This window comes from Meriones unguiculatus, chromosome 10 (genome assembly GCF_030254825.1).
Source record: "Meriones unguiculatus strain TT.TT164.6M chromosome 10, Bangor_MerUng_6.1, whole genome shotgun sequence".
Classification (NCBI taxonomy): Eukaryota; Metazoa; Chordata; class Mammalia; order Rodentia; family Muridae; genus Meriones; species Meriones unguiculatus.
This window is the reverse complement of record NC_083358.1, coordinates 12,242,048-12,254,262: the sequence shown is the minus strand read 5'-3', so window position 1 is coordinate 12,254,262 and position 12,215 is coordinate 12,242,048. Positions and strand designations below refer to the sequence as shown.

General features: G+C 42.3%; 1 long non-coding RNA gene across 1 annotated transcript; it reads right to left on the bottom strand.

Moving 5' to 3' along the window:
* Window positions 1-291: 291 nt before the first annotated feature.
* Window positions 292-1,931, bottom strand: LOC110551460 (uncharacterized). The gene is made up of 2 exons (XR_002476572.2): window positions 1,728-1,931; window positions 292-780 (listed from the first exon to the last, which is right to left on the bottom strand). It is a non-coding gene; the product is annotated as an uncharacterized LOC110551460 (long non-coding RNA).
* Window positions 1,932-12,215: the final 10,284 nt, after the last annotated feature.

Genomic DNA, 12,215 nt, shown 5'->3' with positions numbered 1-12,215 from the left:
TAAGGCCCACGCAGAAATGGTCAGGTATGTGTGCAACCCTAGTGCTGAGGAAATGGGATGGAGACAGGAGGGCTTTAGAGGCTTCTTTGCCAGCTAGCCTAGCCAAACCAATGAGCTCCAGGATCACTGAGGGACCCTATCTGCCCTGCCTACCTCCAATGGTGAGACTCAGAGAAGACAGTATTATGCTGACTTCCTGCTTCCACACAACACACATGTATGTGCATGTGCACATGCATTTACTCACATATCACACACACACACACACACACACGTACAGAGACACATGAGTAAAACCAAGATTTAAAGCTGAGTTTATCCAGACAAATAACTAGTTCTCAGTCTTGGTTTGTTCTTTGGTCTAATTTCCCTTCACATGCTTGTCTTGCAGTTGAAGATCAAGAGAGTGCTCAATAAACGGCAATTCTTGCTTTGCTAGTATTTTCCCTTTTTGGAATAAGGCCACCGGGTCCTTGTTAGACCCTCACCTCTCTTCCAACATCCTCCATTGTTCTTTCACAGCGAAGACTTCCTGGAACACCCAGGCAATTGCCTTAAAGGATCAGCAAGTCAGATCCATCTTCAGCCCTGGGCCCAGGATGTCTGCTGCCTGCTCCCAGAAAAGAAGCCATGTTTGGTGCACAAACTAAATACAGAACATGACCAAAAGGCAAAGGATGTTTCCAAAAGGGAAACTGCAAACTGAGACAATAGTTTTGCAGATCAATAGGAAACCTTTAAAGGCCCACTGATGAGCTGGACTACAGGGATGCTGGTCTTCTGTAAGAGGAAGAGAAAACGAATCAATAAGATGTGAAAACTGATATTAAATGGCTGTGATTCACTCCCAGGAACCACTTCCCAAGCTAATTTTCTGGTCAGGCTTACTCTCTGCCTTACTCTTTCTGTGATGAGGTATTAGTACCCTAGTATCTGAGCAATAGGCCTTCAAGTTGCCCCTGGGCAGCCTGACTTCAACTCACCCTTAGGAAGATGGCAATAAAGCCACAGGGACTGTTTGCCTGCTGTGGTGGCAATTGTTAGTACCATAAGGGGTACTGTTCCTCAAGCAGCTAGCTGAGAGTGAAGGAAATGCGTTCTATTTTATTTTTGCTGTACATATGTGGAGCTTCAGGGTGTGTGTATGTGTGTGTGTGTGTGTGTGTGTGTGTGTGTGTGTGTGTAAGTGTGCTCACATGTTCAGATACGTTTCTCTGTTAGTGCACATATGGAGGGCACAGTGCACACACATATGCATACATGTAACGTACATATTGTATATATGTATATATTAGAGAAAGAGAAAATATACGTGCCACACACGTATGTGGAAGTCAGAGTACAACTTACAGAAATTCTTCTTCTCTTTCCACGGTGTGGGTCCCTTGGATTTGTACATATCACTAGGTTTTGCAGCAAAGCCCCCTTATCACGGAGCCAGCTTGCTAGCCTTCACCTTATTGTCATAATCACCATTGTCATTTTCATCATCATCATCCGTATTGAGACAGGGCCTCTAGCAGAAGCTGGAACTCACTGTTCATTTAGTCTTGCTCTCTAATGTTTGCAGTTTCCTGTCACCATGGCTTCAGTGCTAGGGTCATGAGCAAGTGCCACAATATTTGGCTTTTATGGGATTTCTGGGGAGCTGAACCCAGGTCCTCATCTTTGTGCAGCAAATTCTTTACCCACTGAGCCATCTCCCCATCCCATTTCCTTACACTTACCCCCATTTATCCCGATATTCTTCACCTTCCAGTCCCTGTGAGCCTTCATTTAAGGAGTGTGCTGTACTTTGAGTTTTCTGCTGCATTTTCAAGGACTCATTAACCAACTGTGTGACTTTGGGAGAATCAGTCAACGTCCTTGAACCTCACATGCTAGTGTTGTGATAAAATAGCATAGCTGGTCATTGTTCTTCCTCATCACTTCTGCTACAACACCATGATCCAAAACTATCGCCTCTATGACTGGATGTCTACATGGCTCCACAGAGCGAGGCACAAGGCAGGACAAACTGTAACTCATCAGCTGATTGGTCCTGAGCATGTTGTGAATCTTTTGATTGACATATATAGTTTCTTATGGACTCAGAGAACCTCTCTCTCAGGTGCTGTAACGGTTGAAGAAAGCCAGAAACGTCTTCTCCACAGGGTCCTCACCACATTAGTATCCAACTAAGATCTCTACTCTCCCCACGCCACTGACTCCAATCCAAGGGGCATCCTCAGCAGCAAGTACCAGCATACATCTAATGAGGCCAGACTGATAATGGACAACTGATAACTGTGCTGCTGTGGGCATTTGAGGGAGGGAAAAGGGATAGAAATCACGCTGTCTGGCTCAGCAGTAGGATGAGTAAAATCCAGGGTGGTTTGGCTCTTTTTGAGAGAGAATTTCCCAAATTTCCCAACACCATTGTTCTGCCCCCTCTCCTTTTTTTTTTCCCCTCCTGTCCCGAGTCTCTCTGGGCTATTAATCCAAAGGTTAAAATGACTCTCGCCCTGGGCCTTTCCCTCCTTTCAGCCCACAGAGCCAGGGTGCTGGTTTTCTTTTCTACCCACAAACCTCTCTGCTAGCACCTTGTTGCTACGGTACTGAGATCCATGTGTGGTACAGGAGAACAAGATCCAAGGATCAAGATGACCATCCTTGTGCGATAGATGGTGACTGATCCATCCAACATTAACTAAGTTCCCATAGTGTGCCAGCAGGATACTGGACAGTATGGATCAGGAAATCAGTAAAACATAGTCCTTATTAAGGCTATGCCACACACACCTGCAATTCTTACTGAATAGCCCTGATCTTATTTTTTTTGTTTGTTTGTTTTTTTTGTTCTTGTTTTGCTTTGTTTTTTAACATGTAACCTGCTGGGTTTTCTCTTCTCCCAGACAACCATCTTTGAGTCTTCTCATCCACATTCATCCCTTTTGCCTTCTCATTCCACCACATCTTTTTTTCCTTCTGTCATACTTGGACTCCATCCTGAATCTTGTCTCGGCTGTTCAGTGACTGTGTGTCCCCAGCGGAGACAATAATTTTTTTTTTTTTACATCTCTGTTTATCTCAGTTCCAGATACTTGGATATATCATAATCATAGTGTCCAACTCATCAATTTGGGAAAGGATTTTCCATCAGGCTGATGATCTAAAATGTTTTCTGTGGGTGGTCTGTTGTGTGTTCTGGGTGAGGCATATGTAGACTATAAAACAAAACAAAACAAAATAAAACAAAAAGTAGTAATTTTTTTTTGCACTCTCTGACAAGAATTCTCTCATTGGAACATTGACTCTGCCATCTTTGTATTTCCTATTACACACATTGTCTTGTCTCATCGCACTGAGTTCTTGCAAAGCTCCTCCTGGGGTTCCTCTTCAGAAAATGCCTTCGGTAAGAGCTTCAGCTTCTTTTGGGAACCTAAAGGAATCTCCTGCATGTTCCTCCCCCCACCCCCCAGACATCCTCTTCTCTTTGGAAAGAGGACAAAGACTGAGATTACTCAAGGTCTCAAAGAGCTGAATGTTATAAAACTGTCTCATGGAATGTCTCATGTTGAAGTGACTAACTCATTTTACCAGAAAAGAAACCGAGGCACAGAAGCCATGCGCCATAGATCACAGGTAATTAGATGACAAGTATCCAGGATTCTGTGCTCTCTGTCCTTGGAAACACACATGACACATGGGGAACACAGTCAGCTGTGTTTGGGTTTCATTCTTTCTTTGATTATCTCTCCTTCCCGATTCACACTGCAAAACTTCAAGTTAGCTTCGGAATTGTCTTCTAACAATGATGTGTACAGTTATACAATAAAAATGGACCTTACTGAGGTGTATCCCGAACAACTAGAGGAACCACAGAGCCTTAAACCCATAGAGGTCAAACCCCAGATCCTTCTATCTGAGGATCATAGGAGAGTCTTAGAAGAATTATGATGGGTCTTTCATCTTCTTGCTGTCCCTCCTGGGGACTCACCATGAGAGTGGTATGGATTAGTATACATATACCAAGTAGATCTTTGCTTAACACTTGGAAGTGCCATATGAACTGAACACACACCATTGTTTTGGTGTCTTTGATATTGTTGGCCCTGCTATTTGTTAGTGATAAGACTTGGGGATTAATCTCTTCTTATATCAAAACTTCATGTCTCCTGTTGATAACTGGGGTAACACTGTCGGTGTTAGAGCATTACTGTGAGTCCCTCATGAAAATCCCTAATGTGGAGAACTAACTTACCAAGGGCTTTCTTGCTTACTTTTCTGTCATTTTTGAGAGCCTGGAGTTCCACCATTCACTAAAGAATCAAAGAATCAGGAAGAAGGAAACAGAGAAGCAGCAGAGCTTGAGGCTGGATCTGGTTGAAGAAAAGCATCGTGGAGATGGTTCCCACGAAGGGGTGGTCTAGTTTGAGTAATCAACAGGAGTACACCCCACCCATTTCCCAGGTGGTCCTCCCAGTTGCTGGGTGAGTGTCCTCTTTACAGGCAACAGTAGGATATAAATGATGACTCACGTCTGCAATGGGCTCTCTGAGTCACTCTAGGGCCCAGTGGTGACTGGAAGAAAACACCCCTGATCAATACCACACTTCCAGATTTCATTAAGGCTTTTAATAGCTCCATGTTCTTTTGGAAGGCAGCAGTGGGCTTGCATCCACTTACTGAAGGCAGAGAGCAGTGCAAGAGGCCACCCTTTGAGTTTGGATTCAGGAACATTCCAGGTCCTCTAAAGGATCTATCTTCTTCCAGAGCCACAAGTAGTTCTTTTGTTGCCTAGACATGAGATGTTTTTCCCCCTTGCTCCCTGGAGACTGTTTTAATGTTTTGTTCAGTGGACTGTTCTGGAGATACCAGGAGCTCAATCCCCATATCTTTCCCAAATAATCATCTTGTCCTGCGGTAGCATCACTCAGATGTCTGCTTGTGTCTTTCTTTCCCACCATCACCTTCATTCAATCCAGCTCCCCATGTGATGATCACCTACAGTGATTGCTGAACTTCCTGGTGGTCAGAAGAACCCTGTGAAGCATAGCATGAAATACAATCTTTGTCAAGCACCATCACTAAGTCCCCATTCATGTTGGTTATATTTTTAGGTTATATTTTTGTTTCTCTCAAGTTGTCAGAAATTATAGTCGTCTGGAAAGGGGGAGTTTTACTGTGGAGGGCTTACCTCCACTAGAGTACCTGAAGGCAAGTCTGGGAGGCACTTTCTTGGTTAATGATTGATATGGAAGGCCCTGCCCCACTATAAGTAGTGCTACTAGTGAGCTGGTGGTCCTGGTCTCACTGGTGGTGGTCCTGGTTTATTCAAGAAAGCAGACTGAGCTAGCTATGGGAGCATGCCAATAAGCAGCATTCTACCGTGGCCTCTGCTTTCAGGTTTCCTACCTTGAGTGTCTGCCCTGACTTCCTTTTACAAAGGACTGTAAAGCTGTAAGATGAAATAATCCCTTTCCTCCATATGTTGCATTTGGCTATGATATTTACCACAGCAACAGAAAGCAAAACAGGACACCATTGCTCCTTGGCCTGCTCTGTAAGGCCAGCACTGTTAGGTCTCTGCCCACCGTTAGTTACAAGCCCAACTTTTGCCTGTTTTCATTTACTCACTCAGCTTTCCAAGATCTTTATTTTTTCCCATTTACCAAACAAGATGCATGTGACCTTTTCATTGCCTGCTCTTGTCCAACCGCTTCAGAGGCTGGTGACTTTCCATTGTTCATGTGTTGGCTGAGTCTGTCTAAGCATGGTGCTCTTCTGATGTTCTCATAGTTCACCCCAGTTCCTTTTACATCTTGATCGTGAATGAACTAGCTCATTGTTCTCAATCAGTTTTTCCCACAACATTGAAAGAACCATGATGTTCTTTTCATGCTCACTACCCTGTACAAACATGGTGCCTGGCAATTACAGGCACTTTATAAACAACGTGTGTTGAATGAGCGAATGAATGTACTAGGAAGTGAATCTTCTGGAAGGCTGACATTTCTTTACTTTGCTCATGCAGAGGCTAGAGTATGTATATTCATGTATGTAAGAGTAGAAACAGAAAGAATATTCTAGAGCTTTGATAATGCGAAAGACATTTTCCATAAGAAACTGCACCTGTTATTTAAACTTCTGGAAAGATGATTAACCCAGTAGAAGGCCAGTGGTTGTGGAGAGGTTGGGACATTGCTAGTCTCCTTTCTTGGCTTTTTGTGACCCATTGGGCAGAGCCTGAGCTTAGCTGTATGTAGGACTTTGAATGAACTGTTCTGGCTTTTCTCTTCCTTTTTTTCCCTCTATGTTCTTGGATCCTGTCTCTTTTGGACATGAAATATGTGTGTGTCCCTGTATAGGATGCTTTTACTCTCTTTATCTGCCCCACAGACATCTGACATCACCTCACATGACATCCCCCAGAGATCCTTCTCTGACATGTATTTTATTTCTACAGTTGGGCATCACCACTATGCTTTTTGTGTTTTTACCTAAACCAAATTTCCCAAGGAGAAATGTGCAGCTTCTTCTTGAATACTTTGGGAAAATATTGGCATATTAATTTTCTTAATGCCTAGATTTTATGCTTTGTAATATGCATAAAACATTAACATATCATTAAAATATATATACAATTTTATAAGAGGAATTATAAGTGTAGGTAAAGATTCTAGTCTTGAAATTTATAATGATACATGTTTAGAGGTTTTAACAACGTAAAAGACTCATGGTTCTTCATTGCATATAGTTGGGATTTACCTCCCTTTTTGAAGACCTGGTTAGAATGAACTCACAAAGGAAAAATTTCTATACACACTGAGTCACCAAAGGTGACCCAAAGGTGGGGGGTGAGAGTGGTGTTAAAAATTACACCAAAGGGAGGTCCCTGGTTCTTGTGGTGAACATACCATCTCTCCAGTTCTTTATCATTAGTATTTATGGAGAAAGAATTCTCAGCTAGATGTCAATGTTTCCAAAACAGGTGGGCAGTAATGGCTTGTTTCCTTTCAAACCTCAAGTCCCAGGAAAAGTCCTCTTAGTTAGCTATAATCCAACAAAGGGCTTTTGTTTTTATGGCCCTTTCTCTGGCTTGTGCCAAGTAATAGCAAATTTTCTCACTCTCATAGTGTCATAACATTTTGTATAAAGAGTAAATAATATTTTAAAGAGTTAAGTAGACTGCAATGTATGCAAAGCTTTCATTAAGAGAATCTTGTCTACCTATGGAAATGGTAGAGTGGCATGCCAGGGAGGTCTTTAAAATATAAAAATCTATAGGGTGAGGTGGCCAAGTAATTAAGGCAATACAGTGGAAAACCATGAAGACCTAGTTGGGTGTGGCCATGGATGCCTGTCTTCACATCACTCAGGAAGTAGAGGCAGGATCATAGTTCACTGCAGCCTCAGCTACACATCCAATCAGAACTAGAGGAGATGTCTTGAAACACAAAATAAGTAAAATAAAATAAAAAAGGACTTGCTGGGTTTTGTTTGTTTTTTGTTTCAATGACTGCATGTCTTTGAATCTGACTGTAGTGGGAGAAACAGACCTACTTTTGCGGGTTTTTCTTTGAAGAGGGGTATTAATGTATTTAAAGCTCTTTCATAAAGCATGTACCTGATCAGTATCAGGCATTTGTGCAGTGAATGAATAAGTGAATGAATGAATGAATGAATGTGAATGGAATCAACATGCCAGGGAACATGCATATCCTTGGATATCCAATTCTTCTTAGCTGAAATGAACTAACTATGGAAGGGCTCATTCTTATCCATGAAGGTCCATTTTGCACCCTGCTGACATTTACACAAGAGACTTAGGGGAGTTAACGAGCTCAACTAGTCTCTTAACTCTGTGTGATTAGTGTGAGACAGAGTGCAATGTGGGTGAGACCTGACTAATTTGGTGTCTCTGCAGGAGTCCGCTGAAACTTTACTTCATAATGTGCACAGTGGCTCAATGCAGTATCTGTATCCCAGGAAAATGAGTTCCCCACACTAAAAAATATTCCAACAACAACACAGGAGCACCTGACTCAGGTCCTGCTTTCATGAGTGCTCTATGAAGCAACATGTTTCTCACCCTGAAAACAGAGACATTTCGAAAGTTTCTTGAACCTGTTCTTGAGAGAGTGTTCCGGGAAGGCATGCATAGAACACACAGATATGAATCCCCAGGCAGGGTCTTCCCTGTCTCTTCCCAGCATGCCACACGCGACGCGACATTGTTTCACTCTGTAGAACAAAGGTCTTGCTTTCCTCGGAGGTCAAACCACCCATTACAACTTTTCAATAAATAAATAAATAAACAAACAAACAATGTGCTCCTCTTATTGAGTTTCTTCCTCCTATTTAACCTAACCTGAGACTTCTTCGGTGAGGGCTGGATCCCAAAATGGTAAAGGTAGAAGCTCTCAGGCTTTCCAACACCCAGTATTACTTCTGTTGCTAAAAGTGCACTCCAAGAACACTTGGGATTCAAAAGAAATAGGGCTGGGAACATGGCTTAGTGGGTAGAGTGCTTCTTTGCAAGCAGGAGGGCCTGAGTAAGAACCCCAGAACCCAAGAAGAAAAGCTGAGCTTGTAAGCTCGGCGATTAGAGATGGAGATAAGGAGGATCTCTGCAGTCACTGGCCAGCCAGCATTGCCTTCTCCAGGTCAGTGAGAAATCCTGTCCCAGGAACAATATTTTCCTAAGCATGTACTCTGGCTTTCACCTGCATGTGTGCACATGTGCAAATTCACCAGCACATGCTCATGTACCCTCATACATAAGCACACATACACACACAAGAAGAGCTTCCTCTTGATAGAGGCAGGGATGCTTCTTGTTGGGGACTCAATATAGACACACTAAGGCATGTGTGCATGCACGCGCGCGCGCACACTCACACACACACACACTACAGTTCAAAGAATAAAGGATTCACTTCTGATAAACACACTTAATCTGAGCATTAGTTACAGTTGAATTTTTGTGACGAGATGTCCTTAAATTGTCTGGAGCTTAAAGGTTGATGACCCCAGGGTTTTTTCATTTTGCTTTTAGTTCATTTCAACTGGAGTAGAATGAAAGGAAAAATGGCATTGGGTCAAGCGTGTTGTGCTGTTTTTGTGTCACGGGGGGGAAAGGAAGGGTCCTGGCACCTGTGTGTGTCCCATACTTGCACAAACACGATCACTCATCTGAAGGAGAGGTGGAGGTCACTTTAGACTTTGCATTCGGACAGCGAGATGTTCTGTGATGTCCTGCCCTGAGTCAAAACTCTTGCTACCCAACCTTTGCCCAGACTATCTATCTCTCAAGCGTGACTGACCTGCCTTGTGCACAAGACCATGTCTTTGTTCTCCTTTAATTAGCAGATCAAGGTCCAACCACTTCAGACTTGTCCTAATGATCTTTTGGAAGAAAACAAGTCTGGTACTTCTGACCCTTTCTGTTCTCAGGAATAGGGGAGACTTGGTAAGAATTTTCTAGATGGTGAAAGAAGGTTCTGATTCTAGATTCTGAAAGAAGAAATGGCAACCAGAGAGGTTACAGATCTGGAAAAAAAAAGCCATGTGGCTCTCCAGGAGTTTCTTCCTTGTTTTTACTTAAAGATAGGAGGCTTCCTCAGGGTAGCAGGGGAAGAGGAGATGAACCATATAAGGAAGAAGAGTTGGTACACAAAGAGAGAACGATCTTGAGAAAGCATTAGGGCTAATATGACAACAGAAAGAACACCTTTACATTAGAAGATTACAATTGGTTTAAGTTGGTTTGGGGAGGAAGGATGAATGGGAAGATGATTGGAACACATTTTAGTCTTAGCAACAGTGTCTTCTCACCACCTGCTCCAGGCTGCCTCTGTCACAATATGTAACCAGTGCCATGAAACCAAAAAGCAGAGAGAATTTTCTGCCACAGTCAACCTGTCTGCTTTACTCCATTTACCCAATAAAGAGCCATGCCTTTAAAACCACCGCATCTCACACATTTGTAAACCTCCACATGCAGAAACTAGACTTAATACAAGCTACAAGTGACCCTTGACACACAGACAAGCTGACTGTACAGTTCCTACAGAAAGACAAAGGACCTTGGATAGATAAAATCTTGGCAAAGAGCAGCCCAGTTGGTGGATGCACACTGTGTCTGATCCTGTGTGGCACGGAAATAAAGATAGATCAACAGGCCAATGGAATAGAACTGATACCCCAGGAATGAAATGGCACATCTATGATAAATCGGTGTTTAACCAAGCTAATCAGATTGATAAATGGAAAACAAAGCTTCAGAAATCCATGCTGAGACAACTGGATATTTGCATAAGTAATGGTGACTGACAAGGTCATTCAGTGGGTAAATGTGCTCATCACCAAACTAGAAATCTGAGTTTTATCTCAGGGAACCCACATGGCAGAAGGAGAGATCAGACTCCCACAAATTGTCCTCTGACCTCTACATGCATGCCATAGCACACACATATGAACACACACACACTTTAACAGTGTAATATATTTTTATTTCTACATTTTAATGAATATAAAAATCTCATAACTTAGGGAATTATTTTTAAATCATAGCTCTGCAGATACAAATTCTGCAAGATTTTGAAGTCAAAACTGGTATTGTCTGGTTATAGTAAAAATCTCAAAAATAACAATAATTGAGAATTATGTCCCTGGAATGCCCAGCATATATGCTTCACTTGCTTGAGAACAAGGAGGAAACACATGGAGAGTTCAAGATAGATCAGCAGCGTGACTGCTGTCTGCTTCACTGATAGGGGCGCTTCCATTCTGAGAAGGGACTGGCTTTCCTAGCTGGGTTTGTGAGTTCCAGAGTGTACCAGGAAAAGCCTGCTGGATCCTGTCCTGCTCATCACCGTTCCTCACATTCCAAGGTCCAGCCTTCGTTTCTATTTTTTCACTGCTAGCTAGATTAATTATATACTTACACACCAGGAGAATTTGCTTAAAGACTAGTCAGAGTTCCTGATGACCTAATCTTGGTGTGCCTCTCTTACAAGAGGAATAATGGGGATATGCACTGTATTACATTGCCACTTCTTAGATAAGTATGCTTAACAGGCAGATGAACCTGGCATTACACACACCATGGAGTTGCCTGGCTTTCCTCTTTCAAAGTGGCTGCTTCCTTGATACACCAAATGAAGCTCAGAACAGAGTCAGCATGAACTACAGCTTTTGAATGTATGGTGGCATTTATTTGAACATTTTTTTTTAACAAGGAAAGATGACTCAATGGGCCTGGTTGCCTGAATTTCATCAGGTGACCATCTTTGTCTGGCTTCTCTCTGCTCCAGGGCAACAGGGTTTCCTCAGTTTCTGTTTTATTTTCCCTTAAATCTCTTGGTTCTAGATACTGCAGCTTAAAGTTACCAACCCTTCTGTTACAGGTTAGTAAAAGCAAGGAAATTGCCTCCCAACAGCCAGAAATACATTGTTGTAAAATGAGACACTTAAGGAATAAGGATTTGAGTTTTCAACGTTTATGTTTGCTTTCACTCCTAATAAATATTTAAGTTAAATTGAATTTAACTTAACTTGATGACTATTTAACTTTAATAGTTGTCTGTTTATAGCAGTACTTTCAGCAAATTTTTAGTTAAGAATCTTTGGCTCATAACCAAAAGACATTATAAGAAAACCACCTTTCTCCTCCTGCTAAAGGCTTGTGTGTCCACATTCTCTCTTGGAATTGCTGCATGAGGAGGGTTCAGTTTTTTTTTTTTTTTTTTTCTCTTGTGGAAAAACAAAAGGCAAAGGATGCATTCGCATTTGCTGCTTGCTTCATGTGACTGGTTTCACAGGATACATTAGAAAGTATCTTTGATAGAATAATACTCAAAGATGCCTGTACTCTAAGCCCTAAGACCCTGTGACTATGTTGCCTCACATGGCAAAGGAGTATTAAACTTTCGGGTATAATTAAAGTTGTTAATCAGCTGGATTTAATATAGGGAGATTATCCTCAATTATCCAGTGAGTTCAATAGAGTCACAGAGGGCCTTGACAGTGGGAGGAGGAAGCAGGTGACATCAGAAGGATGTGATCTGAGAAGGACTTACCCCACCACTGTCAGATTTGGAGACAGGGTGGGAGCAGTGTGCCAGGATTCCAAGTGTCTTCTACAATTTGAAGATATGTTTTTACCTCTAGAGTCTTGAAAGAAATACAGTCTTACTGTGGCTTTGACCTTAGCCCAGTGAGACTCGTGA